Source organism: Salvelinus fontinalis, chromosome 22, assembly GCF_029448725.1.
Source record: "Salvelinus fontinalis isolate EN_2023a chromosome 22, ASM2944872v1, whole genome shotgun sequence".
NCBI classification, from domain to species: domain Eukaryota; kingdom Metazoa; phylum Chordata; class Actinopteri; order Salmoniformes; family Salmonidae; genus Salvelinus; species Salvelinus fontinalis.
Window position 1 is genome coordinate 15145077 of NC_074686.1, and position 26617 is coordinate 15171693.

The following is a 26617-nucleotide window of genomic DNA, read 5'->3' on the forward strand; positions in this document are numbered from 1 at the left end:
AGAACTACCCACCACCAATGGACCAAGCAGCGTTGTAAGGAGGAGCAGAGGGTTCAGGACTCCTGGACTTGGGAGGAGATATTGGACGGTAAGGGACCCTGGAGACAGGCTGGGGAATATCGCCGCCCGAAAGCAGAACTGGAGGTGGCGAAAGCGGAGAGGCGGGCGATATGAGGTAAGGCAGCGCAGCAGGCACGAGAGGCAGCCCCAAAACAATTTAGGGGGGGGGGGGGCACACGGGGAGATTGGCGGAGTCAGGCGATAGACCTGAGCCAACTCCCCGTGCTTACCGGAAGCAGCATAGTACTGGTCAGGCACCGTGTTATGCGGTGAAGCGCACGGTGTCGCCAGTGCGCGCTCATAGCCCGGAGCGCTATAGGCCAGCCCCCCACAAGTGCCATGCAAGAGTAGGCATTCAGCCAGGGCGGATTGTGCCAGCCCAGCATGTTTGGTCTCCGGTGCGCCGTTTCGGCCCAGGGTATCCTGCGCCGGCTCTGCGTACTGTGTCTCCGGTGCGCTGGGAGGGAGCTGTTCGTCCTATGCCTGCGCTCCGCCCGTGCCGGGCGAAAATGGGCATTCAGCCTAATGGAGAGGGGCCAGTGGTAAGCACCAGACCTCCAGTGCTCCCCCACAGCCCGGTTCGACCTGTACCTGCACTCTGGAGGGGCCGGGCTAAAGTGGGCATTCAGCCTGGAAGAGTGGTGCCAAGGTTGCGCTCCAGTGCTCCCCCACAGCCCGGTCTATCCGGTGCATCCTCTACGCACCAGGCCTCCTGTAGGTCTCCCCAGCCTGGTGGGCCCTGTGGCAGCCCCATGCACCAGGCTGTCTCTGTGTCTCCTCCCTCCAGAGTCTCCCTCCTGTCCAGAGCTGCCAGAGTCTCCCTCCTGTCCGGAGCTGCCAGAGTCTCCCTCCTGTCCGGAGCTGCCAGAGTCTCCCTCCTGTCCGGAGCTGCCAGAGTCTCCCTCCTGTCCGGAACTGCCAGAGTCGCCCCCCTGTCCAGAGCTGCCAGAGTCACCCCCCCTGTCCGGAGCTGCCAGAGTCGCCCCCCTGTCCGGAGCTGCCAGAGTCGCCCTCCTGTCCGGAGCTGCCAGTCTCCCTCCTGTCCGGAGCTGCCAGAGTCTCCCTCCTGTCCGGAGCTGCCAGAGTCGCCCTCCTGTCCGGAGCTGCCAGAGTCGCCCTCCTGTCCGGAGCTGCCAGAGTCTCCCTCCTGTCCGGAGCTGCCAGAGTCTCCCTCCTGTCCGGAGCTGCCAGAGTCTCCCTCCTGTCCGGAGCTGCCAGAGTCGCCCTCCTGTCCGGAGCTGCCAGAGTCGCCCTCCTGTCCGGAGCTGCCAGAGTCGCCCTCCTGTCCGGAGCTGCCAGAGTCTCCCTCCTGTCCGGAGCTGCCAGAGTCGCCCTCCTGTCCGGAGCTGCCAGAGTCGCCCTCCTGTCCGGAGCTGCCAGAGTCGCCCTCCTATTCGGGGCCCGCTGCAAGGGTCCCCAGTCCGAGGTCGGCGTCAGAGGCGCCAACTAAGTGGGCCAAGACTAAGGTGGAATGGGGTCCACGTCCCGCGCCAGAGCCGCCACCGCGGATAGATGCCCCCCCAGACCCTCCCCTATGGGTTTAGGTTTTGCGGCCAGAGTCCGCACCTTTGGGGTGGGGGTACTGTCACGCCCTGACCTTAGTTCCTTTTTAAGACTCTATTTTGGTTTGGTCGGGGCGTAAGTTGGGGTGGGCATTCTATGATTTTTCCCTATGTTTTCTTTTCTATGTGTTTGGCCTGGTATGGTTCCCAATCAGAGGCAGCTGTCTATCATTGTCTCTGATTGAGAACCATACTTAGGTAGCTTTTTAGTTGTTTCCTGTTTTGTGCTGTTTCACCTTTCAGGACTGTTTCGATTTTCGTTTCTTTCATTCACTTTGTTATTTTGTATTTTTGTGTTCAGTTATAATAAATTAACATGGACACTTACCACGCTGTGTTTGGTCCGATCTTTCCTGTTCCTTAGATGAAGAAGATCATTACAGAGAGAGATCATATAGAATATCCTTACTAGATTAATACACAAACACAATCACACACACAAACACACACACACACACACACACACACACACACACACACACACACACACACACACACACACACACACACACACACACACACACACACACACACACACACACACACACACACACACACACACACACACAGACACACACACACACACACACACAGAGATTAGTGCAGTGTGTCTCTCCATCCCAGCGGTATCCCGGGGAAAGCCAGCCTCTAATCTTTCACGCTTGGGCCCTCCTCTATCTTTCTATCCCTCCTCTTCTCTGCTGCTTTATCATGCAGGATTAGAGAGAGAGCTGAACCACTGTGCTATAACTCCCCTGGAGAGAGATGGAGGGAGGGAGAGTGAAAGCAAGAGAGCGAGAAGGGGAGAGGGAGAGAGGGAGATATGGAGAGAGAACGAGATAGAGCGAGAGGGAGAGAAAGGGAAAGAGAGAGGGAAAAGAGAGAGAGAGAGAGAGAGAGAGAGAGAGAGCAGCCGCTACTGACCTACATTAGAGAAAAAGAGAGTAATGGTTCACTGACAGATCCCCATTCAACATAAACACACACACACATATACCCGCCCGCGCGCACACACACACACACACACACACACACACACACACACACACACACACACACACACAGAAAAGGACACATTCCCAGACACAGAAAAGCTACATGCTCTACAGAGAGTAATCACCCTGAGAGATGCAATCATAGACACACATACCCCCCCCCCCCCCACACACACACAAACACTACCACAAAAGCCTGAAAGCTGTGTCATCTGAACCTAGCTGAGCCCTGCATGGGTTTGTACAGAGAGAGCTGTGTGTATCAGATGATCTGTAACCCAAGCTGCCTGCCTGTCCTCCATCAGACTGCATGAACCACACACACACACACACACACACACACACACACACACACACACACACACACACACACACACACACACACACACACACACACACACACACACACACACACACACACACACACACACACACACACACACACACACACACAAGCACAGCTACACTACATGACCAAAGGTATGTGGACACCTGCTCGTCAAACATCTCATTCCAAAATCATGGGCATTAATATGGATTTGGTCCACGCTTTGCTGCTATAACAGCCTCCACTCTCTGGGGAAGGCTTTCCATTAGATGTTGGTACATTGCTGCAGAGACTTTCTTCAATTCAGCCACAAGAGCATTAGTGAGGTCGGGCACTGATGTTGGGCGATTGGGCCTGGCTCGCAGTCGGCGTTCCAATTCATCCCAAAGGTGTTTGATGGGTTTGAGGTCAGGGCTCTGTGCAGGCCAGTCAACTTCTTCTACACCGATCTCGACAAACCTTTCTATATGGACCTCACTTTGTGCATGGGGGCATTGTCATGCTGAAACAGGAAAGGGACTTCCCCAAAGTTGGAAGTCATTGTATGCCGTAGCGTAAGATTACCCTTCACTGGAACTAAGGGGCCTAGCCCAAACCATGAAAAAACAGACTGAGACCATTATTCCTCCTCCACCAAACTTTACAGTTGCCACTATGCATTCGGGCAGGTAGCGTTCTCCTGGCATCCGCCAAACCCACATTCATCCGAACAAAAAGTTAACATTTTTGCATTTATTGTGGAGTAATTACAATGCCATTAAACTGTGTAACTGTTTTCAAGTCCCCATGGGCCTCATTGATTTCCTTCCTCTCCGGCAACTGAGTTAGGAAGGATGCCTGTATCCTTGTAGTGACTGGGTATATTGATACACCATCCAAAGTGTAATTAATAACTTCACCATGCTCAAAGGAATATTCAATATCTACTTTTTTTAAATCATCCATCTACAAATAGGTGACCATCTTTGCGAGGAATTGGAAAACCTCCCTGGTCTTTGTGGTTGAATCTGGGTTTGAAATTCACTGCTCGACTGAGGGACCTAACAGATAATTGTATGTGTAGGATACAGAGATGAGGTAGTCATTCAAAAATCATGTTAAACACTATTATTACACACAGAGTGAATCGATGCAACTTCTTATGTGAATTGTTACACAAACGTTTATTTCTGAAACTATTTAGTCTTGCTATAACAAAGGGGTTGAATACTTTACTCAAGACATTTCAGCTTTTAATTTTTGATCAATATGTAAACATTTTGAAAAACATATTTCCACTTTGACCTGATGGATTATTGTATGTAGGCCAATGACAAAACGTATCTATTGAATCCATTTACAATTCAGGCTGTATCACAACAACATGTGGGAACAGTCAAGAGGTGTGAACACGGTCTGAAGGCCAGTATATCTGTTTTCATTAAATATGCATGTTTTGGGGAATATGTCATCTTTTACTAATGTATTGATGTGAATGTGGAATGAAAGGTCTTTAGGCCAGCAGCAGTAGCTTAGACTAGCCTAGTATATTGTCAACAAGAACATGTTGGAACAAACACAAATAACATGCAAACTGGGTTCTTAATGTTCTTAACTGTCATAGAGATGTTGGCGTGTCTGGACAAACTGACTGCTTGTGTGTGAGTCTGTAATACAGTACATATAGTGTGTGTGTGAGTGTGTAATACAGTACATATAGTGTGTGTGTGAGTCTGTAATACAGTACATATAGTGTGTGTGTGTGAGTACTACCCTCTCCCCCGTCCAGTCCTCACAGGGATAACTACAGCGTGATACATTATCTCAGAGCTAAATATAGTTTGAGTTCTCTAGCTCTTGTGGTGCGTAGTACAACTCTGCACCAGGAGTACCTCTCTCTCTCTCTCTCTCTCTCTCTCTCTCTCTCTCTCTCTCTCTCTCTCTCGCTCGCTCTCTCAATTAAATTCTCTCTCTCTCCCTTCACCTCTTTCTCCCTTTCTCCCTTCTCCCTTCCCTCCTCCCTCCACCTTAGTCTATCTATCTCTCCCTCTTTCTTTCTCCTTTCCTCTCTCTCTCCGTCAGTGTGTGTCTCTTTAAGGGGAGGGCAGGCAGACATGCCCTCTCCTCTTCCCCTGCTCACTTACACACCATGTAGAGTAGAGAGAGAGAGAAAGAGAGAGAGAGAGAGAAAGAGAGAGAGAGACAGAGAGAGAGAGAGAAAGAGAGAGAAAGAGGAAGATAAATAGCAACAGCAGAGAGAAACAGAGGGAGAGAGTAGGGGAAAGAAAGAAAGAAAGACAGACAGACAGACAGACAGACAGACAGACAGCCAGCCAGCCAGACAGACAGACAGACAGACAGACAGATTGAAAGAGAGAGAGAAAGAGAGAGAGAGAGAGGGAGAGAGAGAGAGGTGTAGGACCGGAGAGAGAGAACAGAAGACAGGGGACACACCTCGTGAGAGGAACCACAGACAGACAGGACACTTCAGTACAGTATAGTACAGTACAGTATAGCACAGTACAGTACAGTATAGTATAGTTCAATGAAACGGCAGACAGCACACACAGGACAGATAGACAGACAGAGGCTCAGTGTGAGGACAAAGTGTCTGAAGTGGCTTACCAGTGTGTCTGGAGTAGCCTTCTGGAGTAGCCTTCTCCTGCTGCATGCTACCAGCCTGACTCTCACTGTCACTCTCTCTCTCACTCTCTCTCTGCCTCTCACTCTCCCTCTCTCTCTTCTTAGCTCACACTGTCCTTCTCTCTTACAAAAAGCCCTAGAGGGTGCCTCTCTCTCTCACACTCTTTTTCTTTCTCTCTCTCCCTCCACCCGGAACGAAGCGGAAAATCCCAAACAGAGTCCTGGTGGAGAGGGGTGTGCTCCGTAGAAGAGAGCAGAGCACACACACACGGCTCCTCCCACACCTCCCTCCACCAACTTCATCAGGTATTCATTCAAAAAACATGCACGCCAGCTGGCAGGTTGCCCACACTACACTCACAAGGAGAGAGGGAGACAGGGAGGAGGGGAGGGAGAGATAGGGAGTGATTGAGATAGAACGAGGAAGGGAATGTGACATACTGTGGAGAGAAGAGAGAATGAGGAGAGAATGAGAGAGATAAGGAGGAAGGAAGGAAGGAAGGAAGGAAGGAAGGAAGGAAGGAAGGAAGGAAGGAATGGAGGGATAAAGAGAGCAATAGAGATTAGAGAGATTATTAGAAAGAGGCCATTGAAAGAGAGTGATACACAAACACGCACGCATGCACACGCACGCACGCACGCACGCACGCATGCACACGCACACACACACACACACACACTAACAACTAATAATCACTAACAATATGAAATGCAACACAGAGACAGAAGATGCATCCCTCCCATACACACCTACACACACCTCCATAACCAAGCTACCGGCCCTCCCATACACACCTACACACACCTCCATAACCAAGCTACCGGCCCTCCCATACACACCTACACACACCTCCATAACCAAGCTACCGGCCCTCCCATACACACCTACACACACCTCCATAACCAAGCTACCGGCCCTCCCATACACACCTACACACACCTCCATAACCAAGCTACCGGCCCTCCCATACACACCTACACACACCTCCATAACCAAGCTACCGGCCCTCCCATACACACCTACACACACCTCCATAACCAAGCTACCGGCCCTCCCATACACACCTACACACACCTCCATAACCAAGCTACCGGCCCTCCCATACACACCTACACACACCTCCATAACCAAGCTACCGGCCCTCCCATACACACCTACACACACCTCCATAACCAAGCTACCGGCCCTCCCATACACACCTACACACACCTCCATAACCAAGCTACCGGCCCTCCCATTCACACCTACACACACCTCCATAACCAAGCTACCGGCCCTCCCATACACACCTACACACACCTCCATAACCAAGCTACCGGCCCTCCCATACACACCTACACACACCTCCATAACCAAGCTACCGGCCCTCCCATACACACCTACACACACCTCCATAACCAAGCTACCGGCCCTCCCATACACACCTACACACACCTCCATAACCAAGCTACCGGCCCTCCCATACACACCTACACACACCTCCATAACAAGCTACCGGCCCTCCCATACACACCTACACACACCTCCATAACCAAGCTACCGGCCTCCCATACACACCTACACACACCTCCATAACCAAGCTACCGGCCCTCCTATACACACACCTCCATAACCAAGCTACCGGCCCTCCCATACACACTTACACACACCTCCATAACCAAGCTACCGGCCCTCCCATACACACCTACACACACCTCCATAACCAAGCTACCGGCCCTCCCATACACACACCTCCATAACCAAGCTACCGGCCCTCCCATACACACCTACACACACCTCCATAACCAAGCTACCGGCCCTCCCATACACACACCTCCATAACCAAGCTACCGACCCTCCCATACACACCTACACACACCTCCATAACCAAGCTACCGGCCCTCCCATACACACCTACACACACCTCCATAACCAAGCTACCGGCCTTCCCATACACACCTACACACACCTCCATAACCAAGCTACCGGCCCTCCCATACACACCTACACACACCTCCATAACCAAGCTACCGGCCCTCCCATACACACCTACACACACCTCCATAACCAAGCTACCGGCCCTCCCATACACACCTACACACACCTCCATAACCAAGTTACCGGCCCTCCCATACACACCTACACACACCTCCATAACCAAGCTACCGGCCCTCCCATACACACCTACACATACCTCCATAACCAAGCTACCGGCCCTCCCATACACACCTACACACACCTCCATAACCAAGCTACCGGCCCTCCCATACACACCTACACACACCTCCATAACCAAGCTACCGGCCCTCCCATAGACACCTACACACACCTCCATAACCAAGCTACTGGCCCTCCCATACACACTTACACACACCTCCATAACCAAGCTACCGGCCCTCCCATACACACCTACACATACCTCCATAACCAAGCTACCGGCTCTCCCATACACACCTACACACACCTCCATAACCAAGCTACCGGCCCTCCCATACACACCTACACACACCTCCATAACCAAGCTACCGGCCCTCCCATACACAACTACACACACCTCCATAACCAAGCTACCGGCCCTCCCATACACACCTACACACACCTCCATAACCAAGCTACCGGCCCTCCCATACACACCTACACACACCTCCATAACCAAGCTACCGGCCCTCCCATACACACCTACACACACCTCCATAACCAAGCTACCGGCCCTCCCATACACACCTACACACACCTCCATAACCAAGCTACCGGCCCTCCCATACACACCTACACACACCTCCATAACCAAGCTACCGGCCCTCCCATACACACCTACACACACCTCCATAACCAAGCTACCGGCCCTCACAAACACACAGGTAAAATGTCATGAACCCATACCAGTAAAAAAAAAAAAATGAATGAACCCATATCAATTACTACAGCTACTGCAGAGAGAAACCACTGTGCCAAGCTCAGTGCACCGTCCCTCCTCCCCACTAGAGGGTAGAGGGCCATCTCCCTCCTCCTCACAGAAAGCAGAACTACACTACAAGCAGTCGCTGTTGTGTTAGTTGACCTAAATAAAGTTGATTTCCAAACAAATATGAGATGTTCTCTTCTGCAGTGAGGAGAGGAGATGAGTGTTATAGTAGGAAGCACGGACACACAGTGCTAATGCATCCCAGTAGACATGCCAGACCCACATAGGCCTAAACACATCGCTGCTTCCTGTGTGTGTTGTGGGGTTGACTTCTTTGCTTACTGTCTCTCTCCCTGGGGAGTAAGTAGATGTTAACCCTAACCACTGACTTAGGGTCAGTTTTGAGTTTAACTCCCCTAATTGTTCAGGTTAGTATTGGGGTTGGGCGAACTGTTCTTAGAATTGCCTAAGGTCACCTTCTGCATCAAGCCTCTCATGGTTACATGGTTACCTCATACACTACCAAATCAGAGCCCATGTTATCGGTGGGCTCTTACTGTAACACTGTTCATTCTGACATCTCTATTTGTAGTAGGTAAAAGGGTGACATGGCAGAGTACTTTTTTACAAGTCAGTCAATTAGGATTAGGATAGTGGCCCTCTGTCTTTGTGGGTCAATCTGTTTTAGAACTATGGTCAACAGAGCTACAGTGGGGGCTGATCTAGTAAAATGTGTTTTCAGATCTACGGTCAACTCAGCTCACAATAACAGCTCCTGCATGGTGAGGAAGACTTGTCTGTTACCGTAGCAGCAAATTAGCCACGCTCTGTAATTCAATTAGTTTGTGTGTTGTTTATTTAGAAGCGAGTGCAGTCAACTGAAACTCACTGAGAGGGAGAGGAGGAGAGGGGTAGCAGAGCAATTGTCAACCATACTGAAACTCACTGAGAGGGAGAGGAGGAGAGGGGTAGCAGAGCAATAGTCAACCATACTGAAACTCACTGAGAGGGAGAGGAGGAGAGGGGTAGCAGAACAATAGTCAACCATACTGAAACTCACTGAGAGGGAGAGGAGGAGAGGGGTAGCAGAGCAATAGTCAACCATACTGAAACTCACTGAGAGGGAGAGGAGGAGAGGGGTAGCAGAGCAATAGTCAACCATACTGAAACTCACTGAGAGGGAGAGGAGGAGAGGGGTAGCAGAGCAATAGTCAACCATACTGAAACTCACTGAGAGGGAGAGGAGGAGAGGGGTAGCAGAGCAATAGTCAACCATACTGAAACTCACTGAGAGGGAGAGGAGGAGAGGGGTAGCAGAGCAATAGTGAACCATGAGGCATTAAAGCCGAAACTGCACACTATTAAGAAATGCTATAGATGGAAGGAAGGTAGCGTAGAAACTACCAAAAAACTATTGGCAAACAACAAATCCAATCCCTCCTAGGAATTTTGAACAATATTTATGACCTATAAGCTAACATATAAAATTCTTATAGAAAACATAACAAAACTAACAACAATGAGAAATGGTTTGATGAAGACTAGATCAAATCTAAGAAAGAAATTGAGAAAACATTCCAACCAAAAACACCTAGACTCAGAAAACCACGGTGAAACACTAAAACAATAAAGAAAACCACGGTGAAACACTAAAACAATAAAGAAAACCACGGTGAAACACTAAAACAATAAAGAAATCCACGGTGAAACACTAAAACAATAAAGAAAACCACGGTGAAACACTAAAACAATAAAGAAATCCACGGTGAAACACTAAAACAATAAAGAAAACCACGGTGAAACACTAAAACAATAAAGAAATCCACGGTGAAACACTAAAACAATAAAGAAATCCACGGTGAAACACTAAAACAATAAAGAAATACACTAAGAAAAACGAAGAAACAGCACATCAGAAAACAGATCAATGTGATTAAAGAATCCATAGAATCAAATCACTTCTGTGAAAATTTTAACACACTAAACAAAAACAACACGAAGAGCTACCTATCCAAAATAGAGATGTATAGATAAACCACTTTTCCAACCTTTTCGGCCATATAACAAAGAACCAATAACAAAAACATATACATGATAATTTACTAAACTTAGAATCAGCTATTAAAGACTACCAGAACCCACTGGATTCTCCAATTACATTGGATGAGCTACAGGACAAAATATAAACCCTCCAACCCTAAAAGGCTTGTTGTGTTGACATCTGCTAAACTCGACCACCTAAAAAGAAGCGATGCCCACACATTCCACCACAAAGCTCTCACCTACAGAGAGATTAACCTAGAGAAGAGTCCCCTCAGCTAGCTAGTTCTGGGGCTCTGTTCACAAACACAAACACTAACAAACCCCACAGAGCCCCTGGACAGCAACACATTTAGGCCCAATCAAATCAAGAGAATGCAAAAAGATAACTATTTGACACACTGGAAAGAATCAACCATAAAACAGAGCAAATTGGAATGCCTTCTTCCTTCCTCATGTTTTCATTTCTTTCTTCCTTTCTCAACTGTTTCCTCTCTTCTTCTCTTTCTCATTGGTAAGCAGGAGAGGAGAGCATTGTCAGTAGCAAGTCACCAAGGTGACAGCTGAAAGGTTCTATATACATACACTGCAGCCTGTACATATCAGAGAGAACCCACACACTCCTCACAATCCCACACTGCAGCCTAGCTACAGCCACTCAGAAGGAATAGTCTCTCTGCTTCTATCTTTCTTTCTTCCTCCCTCTCTCCATCTTTACATCTCTCTATATATATTTACCCCTCTCTCTCTCTCTCTGTCTCTCTCTCTCTCTCTCTGTGTCTCTCTCTCTCTCTCTCTCTCTCTCTCTATCTCTATCTGTATCTCTCTCTCCCATCTTTTCCTAATGCTACAGAGAAACCATTCCAAAGCACTTGAAACACCGGTCTCAACATCTATCTGACCCCAATAAACAGAATGAACTATGAGTCAACCGATCTGACGGAGAAATCATGGAAATAACATTCCCGGCCTCAGCAGAATCTTTACTTTGATGTGGGTGTTTGTTCTAATGTGTTTGTGTGTGTGTGGGTGGGAAGCAGTACAGACATAAACACTACCTTATCAACATGCAAACTGCATACTACTGGCCTGGGTTGTAGACATAAACCCAGTGGGTTGTTAAGCTGAAATAAATCTCTCAGTCCTTCAGTCTTGTCCTCATCACGAACCCTCCTGTTAGCCTGTGTACTCTCTGTGTACTATGACACTATCCTCCTCCTGCTCCCATTCACCAACTCTCTAATCCACTACAACCTACTACTCACACACAGAGAGAGAGAGGGAGTGTGTTTGTGTGTGTGTGTGTGTGTATGTGTGTCTGGGATTAGAAAGAGAGAGGAATGGACGGGCAAAGCATTGCTAAATCCCTCTATTGCTCTATAATCCTATAGGCTTGAGTACACAAATACAAACACAAACAAATTCACACACACACACACACACACACACACACACACACACACACACACACACACACACACACACACACACACACACACACACACACACACACACACACACACAGACTCATTCAAGGACACATTATACAGAAACAATCCACTGATATCCCAACAATCAACAATGACAATAATACAAACCAACTAAAAAAGAATTTTGTTTTGCAGAGAGAGAGAGAGAGAGAAAGAGAGAGAGAGATTGATAGAGAGCGAGAGAGAGAGAGAGAGAGAGAGAGAGAGAGAAAAAGAGAGAGATTGATAGAGAGAGACAGAGAGAGAGAGACAGAGAGAGAGAGACAGAGAGAGAGAGACAGAGAGAGAGAGAGAGAGAGAGAGAGAGAGAGAGACAGAGAGAAAAAGAGAGAGATTGATAGAGACTTGCTTTGGCAATGTTAACACATGTTTCCCATGCCAATAAAGCCCCTTGAATTGAATTGAATTGAATAGAGAGAGAGAGAGAGAGAGAGAGAGAGAGAGAGAGAGAGAGAGAGAGAGAGAGAGAGAGAGAGAAAGAGAGAGAGAGAGAGAGAGTGAGAGAGAAGAGAGAGAGAGAGAGAGAGACAGAAGAGAGCGAGAGAGAGAGAGAGAGAGAGGAGAGAAAATGGAGAGACAGAAGAGAGAGAGAGAGGGGAGAGAGAAGAGAGAGGAGAGAGAGAGAAGAGAGAGAGGAGAGAGAGAAAGAGAGAGAGAGAGAGAGAAAGAGAGAGAGGAGAGAGAGAGAAAGAGGGAGGAGAGAGAGAGAGAGAGAGAGAGAGAGAGAGAGAGAGGAGAGAGAGAGAGAGAGAGAGAGAGAGAGAGAGAGAGAGAGAGAGAGAGAGAGAGAGAGAGAGAGAGAGAGGTTAGAGAAATCAAATTCACTTCAATACAACGTTACAACATGTTGTTGGCACTGTTACAGTTAGAGTGACGCCATCATCCCAGGAACCCTAGACCCACTCCAATTCACATACCGCCCCAACAGATCCACGCAATCTCAATCGCACTCCACACTGCCCTTTCCCACCTGGACAAAAGGAACACCTATGTGAGCTACTCACTGTTTATTATCTATGCATAGTCACTTTACCCCTACCTACATGTATAAATTACCTCAACTAACCTGTACCCCTGCACATTGACTCGTTACCAGTACCCCCTGTATACAGCCTCGTTATTTTTTTTTTTTTTGTGCTACTTATTTTTTATTTACTTTAGTAAATATTTTCTTAACTCTATTTCTTGAACAGCATTGTTGGTTAAGGGCTTGTAACTAAGTATTTCACGTTAAGGTCTACACCTGTTCGGCACATGTGACTATTACATCTGATTTGATTCGATTTTCTGTGTTCCATAGTTCCTTTCAACCTGCCAGGCATTTTGCTCACAGACGGACCACTAATTAAGCAGACAGGACTTCCATGTGACAGAATCTAACAAAGGATAAGTGTGTTTGGTTGTGTGTGTGATAGCGTGTATGTGCGTGCTTACCCGTATGTGTGTGTGAGTGTGCATGCGTGTATGTACTCTAATAACAAGATGGATGACCTCTGATCATGGATTTGCTACCAAGGGGATACTCAAAACTGCAATAATCTCTGCTTTTCTGGAACATGGCTCTCTGACAAGATACCACCCATGGCTATCCAACTTGATGGATTCTCCATTCACTGTGTGGATAGGACAGTGGAGTCGGGAAATCAGGGGGGGAGGGGTTTGCCTCTTCATCAACAACAACTAGCGCGCTGACTGGAGCACGGTGGAAGTGTCGACCTATTGTTCACCCATCTTGGAATACCTGATGCTCAAATGACGACCATTCTGCCTCCCGAGGGAGTTTTCAGCTGTTATTGTGACTGTTGTATACATTCCACCTCAGGACAAGAACAATAACAAGCTGACACTTAACGAACTATACGAGGCTATGACCAAGCAGGAAAACATCCAGTGGCTGCTTTTCTGGTTGCCGGCGATTTTAATTCCACGTCACTAGAACATGATGCCCAACTTCCATCAACACGTCTCCCTCGCCACTAGGGATGATATAGTCCTGGACCACTGGAATTCTATCCACAAGCAAGCATACAAGGCCCTCCCTCGTCCGCCATTAGGCAAATCAGATCATGACACCGTACTCCTGCTTCCTGTTTACAAGCAGAAGCTCAAACAGGAATTGCCCGTGACTCGCTCCGTGGAGAAATGGTCACCAGAATCAGAGATTATTCTACAGGACTGCTTTACTAGCGCTGATCGGAATATGTTTCGGGACTCAGATGATAACATCAATAAGATAACCACCTCCGTCAGTGGCTTCATTACGAAATGCAAGGTTCGCTGCTTCCCCAATCAGAAGCCCTGGATTAACACTGAGGTTGGCGCTAACCTAAAGGATAGGGCTACCGCACACAGGGCTATCGCAGACAACCTTGAGGCTACGCTGAGGACAGGAACAACTACAATAAGTCCCACTACGACCTCCGCAGAGTCATCAAATGAGCAAAAGGATAATATGTGACCCGATTCAGGAAACTAGGCATATGTCACAAGTTATGACTTCACAGGAGAGCCGCATGAACTTACATTTTTTTTTTAAATAATCAAAATGCTTTTCTTGGCAGAAATGCCTTTTCGAACATGTGAACTTTCATGTGCCTTAATAACAAACTTGTATGCCATCTGTAAATACGAATATAATTGTTAAATTACGAGCCTTGTTGGTTAAGCCACAGAAAAAGTTGGCAACCTTCCCACTAGCCATGATTGGCTGAGATAATGAGTGGGCTGGACATGCTGAGAGAAGAGTTCGGATTGGTCTGCCATATGGAAGGCGTCTGTCTATTTGAACTCCTCAGTATGTGTTGGTAATCCTGTCGAATGCGGCTTTAAAAAAATGTATTATGTAGTGGAGCTGCATAAGTGTTGCTCTCCACTTTCTAGAGGATCAAGTTTTGAAATCAGTGGAATTAGAGTATGATAGCTAAAGAGATGGAGAAAACACCTGTCTCCGGGTTACGCCGGTGTCAGTAAATGTCTGCAAAAAAGCGTTATGAAATTGTTGCCAGCAGAGCTGGTTAGGCTGTTTTCATGTTATCCAGAGGTAAACAAATCATCGGCCAGTGTCAAGTGTGCGCTCAGAGAGCGAAACAAAATGGGTGGGCCTAAAGCTTAAGAGGGTGTGAACGATGCTTAATGGGTGTAGACAAAGAAGAGCTCCTCACTATATACCAACATTTTCAAAGCAGAATTACTTTCCCATTGTTCCTCAGATGCAGTGTAAGATACACCATTTTGTAGCTCTTTACTTTTATCCAATGTAAAAAACATAATTTCACATGTTGCTACATAAGACCGAATCCAGGTGGTGAGTCACATATAGGAATAAGGTGGAATCATACTACACAGGCTCCGATGCCCGCCGCATGTGGCAGGGGCCACAGTCCATTACGGATTACAAAGGACGACCCGGCCATGATCAGCCTAACAATGCCTCTCTAACAGACAAACTCAATGCATTTTATTTCTATTTTTTGGTTTAACCTTTATTTAACTAGGCAAGTCAGTTAAGAACAAATTCTTATTTACAATGATGGCCTACCCCGGCCAAAACCTTTATGCATGCCTTGACATTAACAACATTGTGCCGGGTGTGAGCGCCGACACCGAGCCTAGACCCACTCCAATTTGAATACCGCCCCAACAGATCCATAGATGACGTAATCTCAATTGCACTCCACACTGCCCTTATCCACCTAGATAAGAGGAATACCTATGTAAGAATGCTGTTCATTGACTACAGCTTAGCGTTCAACACCATTGTCCCTCCAAGCTCATCACCAAGCTTAGGACCCTGGGACTGAACATCTCCCTCTGCAACTGGATCCTGGACTTCCTGACGGGCCACCCCCAGGTGGGGAGGGTAGGCAACATCACACTGACCCTCAATACGAGGGCTCCACAGGAGTGTGTGCTTAGTCCCCTCCTGTACTCCCTGTTCACCCATGACCGCGTAGCAATGCACGACTCTAACACTATCATCAAGTTTGCTGACGACATGACGGTGAAAGGTCTGATCACCAGCGGCGATGAGACAGCTTACAGGGAGGATGTCAGTGACCTGGCAGTGTGGGACCGGAACAACAAACTCTCCCTCAACATCAGACCAAGGAGCTGATTGTGGACATCGACGGGGCTGCAGTGGAGCGGGTAAAGTGCTTCAAGTTCCTCTGTGTCCAAATCACTGAGAACTGAAAATGATCCACACACAAGCGCACATGCCCCTCAGAATGTTGAAAAGGTTTGGCATGAGCCCTGAAATCCTCAAAAAGTTCTACAGCTGTACCATTGAGAGCATCTTGACTGGCTTCATCACTGCTTGCTATGGCAATAGCACCGCCCTCGATCGCATGGCGCTACAGAGGGTGGTGCGGTCAGCCCAGTACATCACTGGGACCGAGCTCCAGTACATCACTGGGACCGAGCTCCAGTACATCACTGGGACCGAGCTCCAGTACATCACTGGGACCGAGCATCAGTACATCACTGGGACCGAGCTCCAGTACATCACTGGGACCGAGCTCCAGTACATCACTGGGACCGAGCTCCAGTACATCACTGGGACCGAGCATCAGTACATCACTGGGACCGAGCTCCAGTACATCACTGGGACCGAGCTCCAGTACATCACTGGGGCCGAGCTCCAGTACATCACTGGGACCGAGCTCCAGTACATCACTGGGACCGAGCTCCAGTACATCACTGGGGCCGAGCTCCAGTACATCACTGGGACCGAGCTCCAGTACATCACTGGGACCGAGCTCCAGTACATCACTGGGACCGAGCTCCAGTACATCACTGGGGCCGAGCTCCAGTACATCACTGGGACCGAGCTCCAGTACATCACTGGGGCCGAGCTCCAGTACATCACTGGGACCGAGCTCCCTGAAAGGAAGGCCCGGAAAATCGTTAAAGACTCCATAGACTGTTCTCTCTGCTTCCGCACCGCAAGCAGTACCGGTGACACCAATAGGCTCCTAAACAGCTTCTATCCCCATGCCACAAGACTGCTAAATAGCTAACTAAATAGCTAACTAAATAGCTATGCACACTCACAGGGCCCTAAACACTTACGGACTGACACTCCAACACACACACAAACACTCCCTCCATCTCCATTTGCTCACACACACATAATATGCGCATACATTTATACTGACTCTACACACCCGCTGACATATAATCATCACATACGCTGCTGCTACTCTGTTTATCACATATCCTGATGCCTTGTCACCTTAATCCTATACACATCTACCTCTATCAATCCAGTATCCTGCACATTGTAAATCTGATACTGGAACTGACTCTGTATATAGTATGCTTACTTACTTTATCGTGTTCTTCTCATTTCTTATTTTTATATCTCATTTTTGTTCTACCTTGTTATTTTTTGTAATACATTGTTATTGATTACTGCATTGTTGGGGTTAGAGCTGCAAGAAAGGCCTTTCACTGTACTTGTGCACGTGACATTAAACTTGAAATTTGATAGTGTATGTGTGTGCTCACCCGTATGTGTGAATCGAAGTGATTCAGCAGGCCTAGCTCGGTCATGTAAAGGTCAACAGGCCCTTAAGGTCACTCTGTCGAAATATGAATATATGAATAAAAGGTCCTACTTAGTTTACATGTAAACATCTGAACCTTGTAAAGCAGCTAGACTGTTATTATTATGGTCTGTGTCCCAAATGGCACCCTGCTCCCTATAGTGTTCTGATTTTCACCAGGGCCCATAGGGTGCATTAGTGAATATAGTGCCCTTTGGGACATACCCATGACTTTTTGTTCTTAGGACTGAATCGGGTCATCAAATTAGCTCAGAAGTTTACGCTTGTTAGCAACTCTGCATCAGTGAACTAGGCTCGCGTGACGATTACTTTGCCCAAGATCTGAGTTCTAGGTGAAAACCATGAACAAGGTGAAATAAATTCTAATGACTATTTATAATATGAACGTGGTCATATAAACTGATCAAACAACAACCTTCCATCTAGGTGTGTGTTTTATCAAACATGGGCAACAAAAGCAAAACGTGTCTCAAAACTGGGGCACACACACATACACACACTCGCTCTCTTCACTCGCACACAGGTCCACGCTTTCTGGTTTGGTGTTGGACAACAAGGTGTTGGACAACAAGGTGTTGGACAACAAGGTGTTGGACAACAAGGTGTCCACACGCACGCACAAAAACACACTGTCTGGCCAATCATCATGTACACATCATGTACATCATGTTCTGTACAGGTGATTGTGCCTGTTATTTTGCTGCTACAGTATAATGGACAGAAAAGTGGGTCTATTCAACATGGTAATGTTTCCATTGTGAACGGAACTATTGAACTAGTGCATCCAATGTGCTCTCTGTATAACACAGCATCTTGTTGTGTAATGTAAGTCTTTTGTAAGGCCTAATCACCCCCATACTGCACACTGTTAACTACTGCTTCACATGGTACCAATCCACTGCCCTCCTTCTAGACACAAACATATTGTCTCGAGGCACGGCGGCCATTTTAAAGGGCAGTAATGATTTATTTGTGACAGATCAAACGTTTAGACAGACCTCAGCTAATAAACAAGCAGTGTGTACTGTGGGTGACGCACGCACGCACGCACGCACGCACGCACGCACGCACGCACGCACGCACACACACACACACACACACACACACACACACACACACACACACACACACACACACACACACACACACACACTGCCCCCGCCCTCTACCCTGGACGACAGCTCTATAAACCGACCGTCATCTGATAGCATGGGAACCAGAGGACCTGTCCCAGGGAGAGGGAGAGAGCAGCCTACACACAGTGACGTGCAGTACACACACACACACACACACACACACACACACACACACACACACACACACACACACACACACACACACACACACACACACACACACACACACACACACACACACACACACACACACATTGTGCACTCTCGAAACACACAAGCACATACTCACTAACCAACACAAACACCTTTAAAAAACACGTGCTGCACAGACCCATGGGGTAGAGAGTCTAGGAAAGTCAGGGAGAGAAATCACACATTCAGAGAACTGAACAGTAAGAACCATACATTTACTGAACACAACTAGCCTGCAGTTGTCATTTACAGGCCATTTAACTACTTAACTATGTAGCAGAATGATGATGACATCTTGTTAGAATGTTATCAGATGTGGATATGAATGAACACTATGGAGATGCAGCATCACTACATTAGTTACCGAGGTCCCTTTGAGCCAGGTGACGTTGTCAAGGTAGGTCAGGTCCTCTAAGGTGACGTAGGTGTCATCCGGTCCCCTCAACATATGTATCCATCCCAGTTACCCAGTCACTTTCCTGAGTAATCTCGTGAGCCTTCTTTGAAATCTCCTGCTAGCTATCTTAGAATGTATTAATGGTTGTTAAGAGAGACAATTTCCATAGTAACCATCCTAGCATAGAGTGAGATGATGGGCAACTCCAGATAGAAGTTGCCCTTCCCAAAACCATAGCTTAAAGGTACAATGCAGACATTTTTATCTAAATATCAAATCCTTACTAGGTAACAATTAAGTACCTTACTGTGATTATTTTCAATTAAAAACATTTAAAAATGAATCCAAAAAAAGCTTCTTAGCAAAGAGCAATTTCTCAAGCAAGAATTTTTCTAGGACTGTCTGGGAGGGGTTTGAGTGGAGAGGGGAAAACTGAACGAGCTGTTATTGACAAAGAGGTTTGGAACTCTCTCTCTCTATTATTGCTCTTTTAACTAATTTCCCATCCTGGTGATGTCACCAGACAGGCCAAAACTCCATCCCACCAAAACAGGCTGACATTTCAGGTGGTCTTTTCAAACAGCTCTTACACTAGAAGGGCATTAACATCATTTTCAAAATGTCACATTATTTTAATCCATCCTCATAGTGTGGATATACTATGTATTCACAGTACCAGTCAAACGTTTGGACACACCTACTTATTCAAGGGTTTTTCTTTATTTTTTTTACTATTTTCTACATTTTTACTATTTTCTACATTGCAGAATAACAGTGAAGACATCAAAACTATGAAATAACACATATGGAATCATGTAGTAACCAAAAAAGTGTTAAACAAATCAAAATATTCTTTATATTTTAGATTCTTCAAAATAGACACAGGGTTGTCTGCGATATCCTTTGAAGGATGTCAACTATAAAATATATTTTGATTTGTTTAACACTTTTTTGGTTACTATAGGACAATGACCCAACACACCTCCAGGCTGTGTAAGGGCTATTTGATCAAGAAGGAGAGTGATGGAGTGCTGCATCAGATGACCTGGCCTCCACAATTTTATATTTTATATATAGATAGTGTTGATGTCTTCATTAGAAAATAATAAAAACCCTTGAATGAGTGTCCAAACATTTGACCGGTACTGTATATATATAAAACACAGGAAAATCACACTGTTGACTGCACTGAGCCTTTAACCATTAGGAAGACAAACCCAACACTGACCTTAAATCAGTTTCAAGGAAAAACTTCATACTACTCTGAGAAAGTACATTCCACCTCCATAGCCTGAGATCTCACAGCATTAACCCACCCTCCTCTCCCCTGCAAAATGATAAAATAGAGATAGGCAGCCTTTGAAATATTCAACTCTAACCTGGCACTGGCCTCTATGTATTTCAGGAAAAGTCTCTTCACTCCTGTCTGAACGCACAGCTTTTAGAGAGGGAAAGAGGGATGGTACGAGAGAGGGATGGAGGGATGTCACGTAAGAAAGAGTGCCAGGAAAAACAATGACTTTTCCTTCCCAAAACACGCTAAATAGAAAGATAAGTGGGTGTTAGAATAAAGCCCCAAACTAGTTCTGAGACTTTGATTTGCTGAGGCTATTTGTCAACCAATCAGATCCAAGGTTTGTGGAGTTTCGGAAAAGTCACATGGGTGAGATACTGTAGTTCTGCAAGAACGTGTGTGGTATGTGTGTGTATGTGTGTGGTATGTGTGTGAGAGTGAAAGAGAGGTAGCGAGAGAGATGAGAGTGTGTGTGTATGTGTGAATGAATGTGTATACGTGTTTCTGTCTGTTTGTGTAAATATGATTTTGTGCAGATTTGAAGCCATTATATCAGCGGTTGCCAAACTAGGGTCGCGACTGGCTGACATGAAAATGGGGAATTTTTTAAATCCTGGTAAAAAAATATATACAATAACAATTATATTATAATATCATCTTTGTCTCTCAAAAACATTGTAATGTGGTTAACCTTAAAAATCTTCTTGAAAATTATTAAAATATAAAAGTAAAAATTAAACTAGAGAGCACCCTTGGATTGTGGGAAAAGGCCGCACTTGACTGTTGCACTTGAATCATTCCCACGGTGAATGGTTAGGCCTGCTACACTATCAAACCACACACTATTGCCGAGAGCATATGAGAGGAGAAAGAGAGGAGAGAGAGGGGGAGAGGAAGAGATGAAGAGCAGAGGAGAAGAGAGGAGAGAGAGAGGGAGAAGAGGAGATGAGAAGAGGAGAGAGAGAGAGGAAGAGGAGGAGATGAGAGATAGGGAGAGGAGGATATGAGAGGAGAAGAGAGGACAGTGAAATTAGCTAGCTTTAATACAATGCTGGTCTTTCTCAACCATAGCATAACAGAGGTGAGGGTGCGTGTGTGTTTGTGTGTTTACGATGCAGAACCTGACCCTAGTAAGTATAACAGCTCTCCATATGCAGCTGTCCCATGGAACAGGCATGACTCTCACATGTACAAACCTAACCCGTTAACCTGTTCCCCCCCACACACACAGACCCCAAATCCACACACTATCAGCCTGTAACCCAACACTATCTCCAGCATGCCACTGTGCTGTGACTCTGCAGATAATCCACTGGCAGTTTACTATCACCAGAGCAATAAGTGACCAGACAGGGTTAGTTAAACAAAAAAAACACTCTCATCTCTTCTGACCTCTTTTCTATGCACTGAGCAATGGATCAAATGGAGCAGCTGCATCCCCACTTTCAAAATAGGGGTGAAAATGTATGTGTTTTCACCCCCACTTTTTTACCAGGAAGTTATCAGGATCCATTGGGTCATTTGTCATTTTCAATGATTAGTAATGTTGTGCTGTTGTTATATTTGTATCGTTGTTTCATGTCCGATGGTGTTGGTCCAATTGTGTTGCTAAATATCATTTGAGCGGCATGTAACTTGAGCAAATGAATTGTATAATTTCACTTTGCCTGTAAGAACCATGAGGTGCACGGCCCAGGCATGTCTTAGCTTCGCTGTATAACAGCCTCTGACTCTGAGTATTCCATCAGCCTACCAAAGGTTGCAACGAGTAGCTCGCTGTAACAGCTTTCTTCCTGGGATGAAGGAGAGGACCAAAACGCAGCGCGGCTAGTGTTCAACATGTATAATAAAGAATAATAACGTGAACACTACAAGCTACAAAACAATACATGTGAAAACCGAAAACAGTACTATCTGGTGCAGAACACAAAGACAGAAACAATCACCCACAAACCAACAGTGCAAACAGGCTACCTTAATATGGTTCCCAATCAGAGACAACGTAAAACACCTGCCTCTGATTGAGAACCATATCAGGCCAATTAGACAAACCTAAACAACGAAACACATAACATAGACTACACCCACCCAGCTCACGTCCTGACCAACTAAACAAAGACTAAACAAAGGAAATAAGGTCAGGAACGTGACACTCGCAATTGAGAAATAATCAGTAGGCCTAATATATTAATCTGTAAAATAATTTTCCTGTTTACAGGCATTTAACACCATTCTGCATTTTACCATCTATTTTCTCATCATCAATCGGTTAAATAACATTGTTCAAATGTTTTCATTCAGTTACAAATGTAACATTCTTGGGTGAGCCCCATATGTGAGCACACTGTGGCCGCTTTGTGGTTACAATGTAACCTAGCTGTGAATGTATGATTAGTATCTTGATAAAACAAACAGCTCTGCTTGGCTTGGTAAGTCATATTGACAAAATCAGCAATTTATACCCTCTTTGCATCAAATATTTATGCTGCTGAGACAAGTTCATTTGAAACATTTTCATGGTGACAGCGCTTCAAACACCGGTGCCAAAAAAAGTCCATGTTGGAGGAAGTGGTACGGTCAATTAATGTTTTTGCTGAGAATACACTTCTGTTATTCCTCATACTTCATTAATATTCTGTTTCTTCATGATTTCTTGTAAAAAATACAGTGCCTTCGGAAAGTATTCAGACTTTTTCCAAATATTGTTACATTAGAGCCTTACTCTAAAATTGATTAAATATTTTTTTCCCCTCATCAATCTACACACAATACCCCATAATGACAAAGAAAAACTGTTTTTTAGATTTTTTTGCGAACGGAAATATCACATTTAAATAAGTATTCAGACCCTTTACTCAGTACTTTGTTGAAGCACCTTTGGCAGCGATTACAGCATTGAGTCTTCTTGGGTATGACGCTACAAGCTTGGCACACCTGTATTTGGGGAGTTTCTCCCGTTTCTCCTTTCAAGCGCTGTCAGGTTAGATGGGGAGCTTCGCTGCACAGCTATTTTCAGGTCTCCAGAGATGTTCGATCGGGTTCAAGTCCGGGCTCTGGCTGGGCCACTCAAGAACATTGAGACTTGTCCTGGAGCCAATCCTGCGTTGTCTCGGCTGTGTGCTTAGGGTCGTTGTCCTGTTGAAAGGTGAACTTTTGCCCCAGTCTGAGGTTTTCACTCTGGAGCAGGTTTTCATTAAGGATTTCTCTGTACTTTGCTCCGTTTATCTTTCCCTAGATCCTGACTAATGTCCCAGTCCTTGCCTCTGAAAAACATCCCCTGTCACGTTCCTGACCTTATTTCCTTTGTTTAGTCTTTGTTTAGTTGGTCAGGACGTGAGCTGGGTGGGCATTATATGTTTTGTGTTTCTATGTTGGGTTTGTTGTTTGGCCTAATATGGTTCTCAATCAGAGGCAGGTGTTTGTCATTGTCTCTGATTGGGAACCATATTAAGGTAGCCTGTTTTCACTGTTTGTTTGTGGGTGATTGTTCCTGTTCGTGTGTTCATCTGTTCTGTGTTCCCATGTTCAGGACTGTAGCGTTTTCGGTTCCTTCTGTCAGTTTGTTGTTTTTTGTTCGTCATTTAAATATCCTAATTAAAATATGGATTATCATCACGCTGCATTTTGGTCCTCCTCTCTTTCACCCGAAGACAGCCGTTACATCTCCACAGCATGATGCTGCCACCATAACGCTTCACCATTGAGATGGTGTCAGGTTTCCTCCAGACGTGACGCTTGGCATTCAGGCCAAAGAGTTCAATCTTGGTTTCATCAGACCAGAGAATCTTGTTTCTCATGGTCTGAGAGTCTTTAGGTGCCTTTTGGCAAACTCCAAGCGGGCCGTCATGTGCCTTTTACTAAAGACTGGCTTTGATCTGGCCATTGTAACATAAAGGCCTGATTGATGGAGTGCTGCAGAGATGGTTGTCCTTCTGGAAGGTTTTCCTATCTCCACAGAGGAACTCTGGAGCTATGTCTGAGTGACCATTGGGTTCTTGGTCACCTCCCTGATTGCTCAGTTTGTCAGGGCGGACAGCTCTAGGAAGAGTCTTGGTGGTTCCATAGTTCTTCCATTTAAAATGATGGAGGCCACTGTGTTCTTGGGGAACTTCAATGCTGCCGACATTTTTTGACACCCTTCCCCAGATCGGCGCCTCGACACAATCCTGTCTCGGAGCTCTAGGGACAATTCCTTTGACCTCATGGCTTGTTTCTTTTTCTATGACATTCACTATACACTGTGGGACCTAATAAAAACAGGTGTGTACCTTTCCAAATCATGTCCAATCAATTGAATTTAGCACAGGTGGACTCCAATCAAGTTTTAGAAACATCTCAAAGATGATCAATGGAAACAAGATGCACCTGAGCTCAATTTCGAGTCTCATAGCAAAGGCTCTGAATACTTATGTAAATAAGGTATTTACAGTTGAAGTCGGAAGTATACATACACTTAGGTTGGAGTCATTATTAAAACTGGGTTTTTTCAACCACTCCACAAATTTCTTGTTAACAAACTATAGTTTTCGCAAGTCGGTTAGGACATCTACTTTGTGCATGACACAAGTCATTTTTCCAACAATTGTTTACAGACAGATTATTTCACTTATCACAATTCCAGTGGGTCAGAAGTTTACATACACTAAGTTGACTGTGCCTTTAAACAGCTTGGACAATTGCAGAAAATGATGTCATGACTTTAGAAGCTTCTGATAGGCTAATTGACATCATTTGAGTCAATTGGAGGTGTACCTCTGGATGTATTTCAAGGCCTACCTTCAAACTCAGTGCCTCGTTGCTTGACAGCATAGGAAAATCTAAAGAAATCATCCAAGACCTCAGAAAAAAAATTGTAGACCTCCACAAGTCTGGTTCATCATTGGGAGCAATTTCCAAACTCCTGAAGGTACCACGTTCATCTGTACAAACAATAGTAGACAAGTATAAACCCCATGGGACCATCAGCCTTCATACCACTCAGGAAGGAGACACGTTCCGTCTCCTAGAGATGAACGTACTTTGGTGAGAAAAGTGCAAATCAATCCCAGAACAACAGCATAGGACCATGTGAAGATAATGGCGGAAACAGGTACAAAATGATCTGTATCCACAGTAAAACGAGTCCTATATCGACATAACCTGAAAGGCCGCTCAGCAAGGAAGAAGCCACATTGCAACTGCACATGGGGACAAAGATTGTACTTTTTGGAGAAATATACTCTGGTCTGATGAAACAAAAATAGAACTGTTTGGCCATAATGACCGTGTTTGGAGGAAAAACGGGGAGGCTTGCAAGCCGAAGAACACCATCCCAACCGTGAAGCACGGGGGTGGCAGCATCATGTGGTGGGGGTGCTTTGCTGCAGGAGGGACTGGTGCACTTCACAAAATAGATGGAATCATGAAGAAGGGAAATGATGTGGATATATTGAAGCAACATCTCAAGACATCAGTCAGGAAGTTAAAGCTTGGTCGCAAATGGGTCTTCCAAATGGACAATGAACTCAAGCATACTTCCAAAGTTGTGGCAAAATAGCTTAAGGACAACACAGTCAAGGTATTGGAGTGGCCATCACAAAGCCCTGACCTCAATCATATAGAAGATCTGTGGGCAGAACTGAAAAAGCATGTGCGAGCAAGGAGGCCTACAAACCTGACTCAGATACACCAGCTCTGCCAGGAGGAATGGGCCAAAATTCACCCAACTTATTGTGGGAAGCTTGTGGACAGCTTGTGGACAATTTAAAGGCAATGCTACCAAATACTAATTGAGTGTATGTAAACTTCTGACCCACTGAGAATGTGATGAAAGAAATAAAAGCTGAAATAAATAATTCTCTCTACAATTATTCTCACATTTCACATTCTTAAAATAAAGTGGTGATCCTATCTGACCTAAAACAGGGAATCTTTACTTGGATTAAATGTCAGGAATTGTGAAAAACTGAGTTTAAATGTGTTTGGCTAAGGTGTATGTAAACTTCCAACTTCAACTGTATGTTTTTTGTATACATTTTGTAAACATTTCTAAAAACCTGTTTTCGCTTTG

General features: G+C 45.7%; 1 protein-coding gene across 4 annotated transcripts in view; it reads right to left on the reverse strand.

The window, feature by feature from the left end:
* atxn1a (ataxin 1a) overlaps positions 1-26617 on the reverse strand; it is a 191433-nt gene that overhangs the window by 22843 nt on the left and 141973 nt on the right. The window contains exon 1 of one of the 4 annotated variants that reach the window (XM_055876641.1): positions 5550-6169. The exons of the other annotated variants lie outside the window; for them this stretch is intronic. The gene's annotated coding sequence lies outside the window, so the exon portion shown is untranslated. Of the gene's footprint in view, positions 1-5549; positions 6170-26617 lie in introns of those variants that run through there. 4 annotated transcript variants of the gene reach the window in all.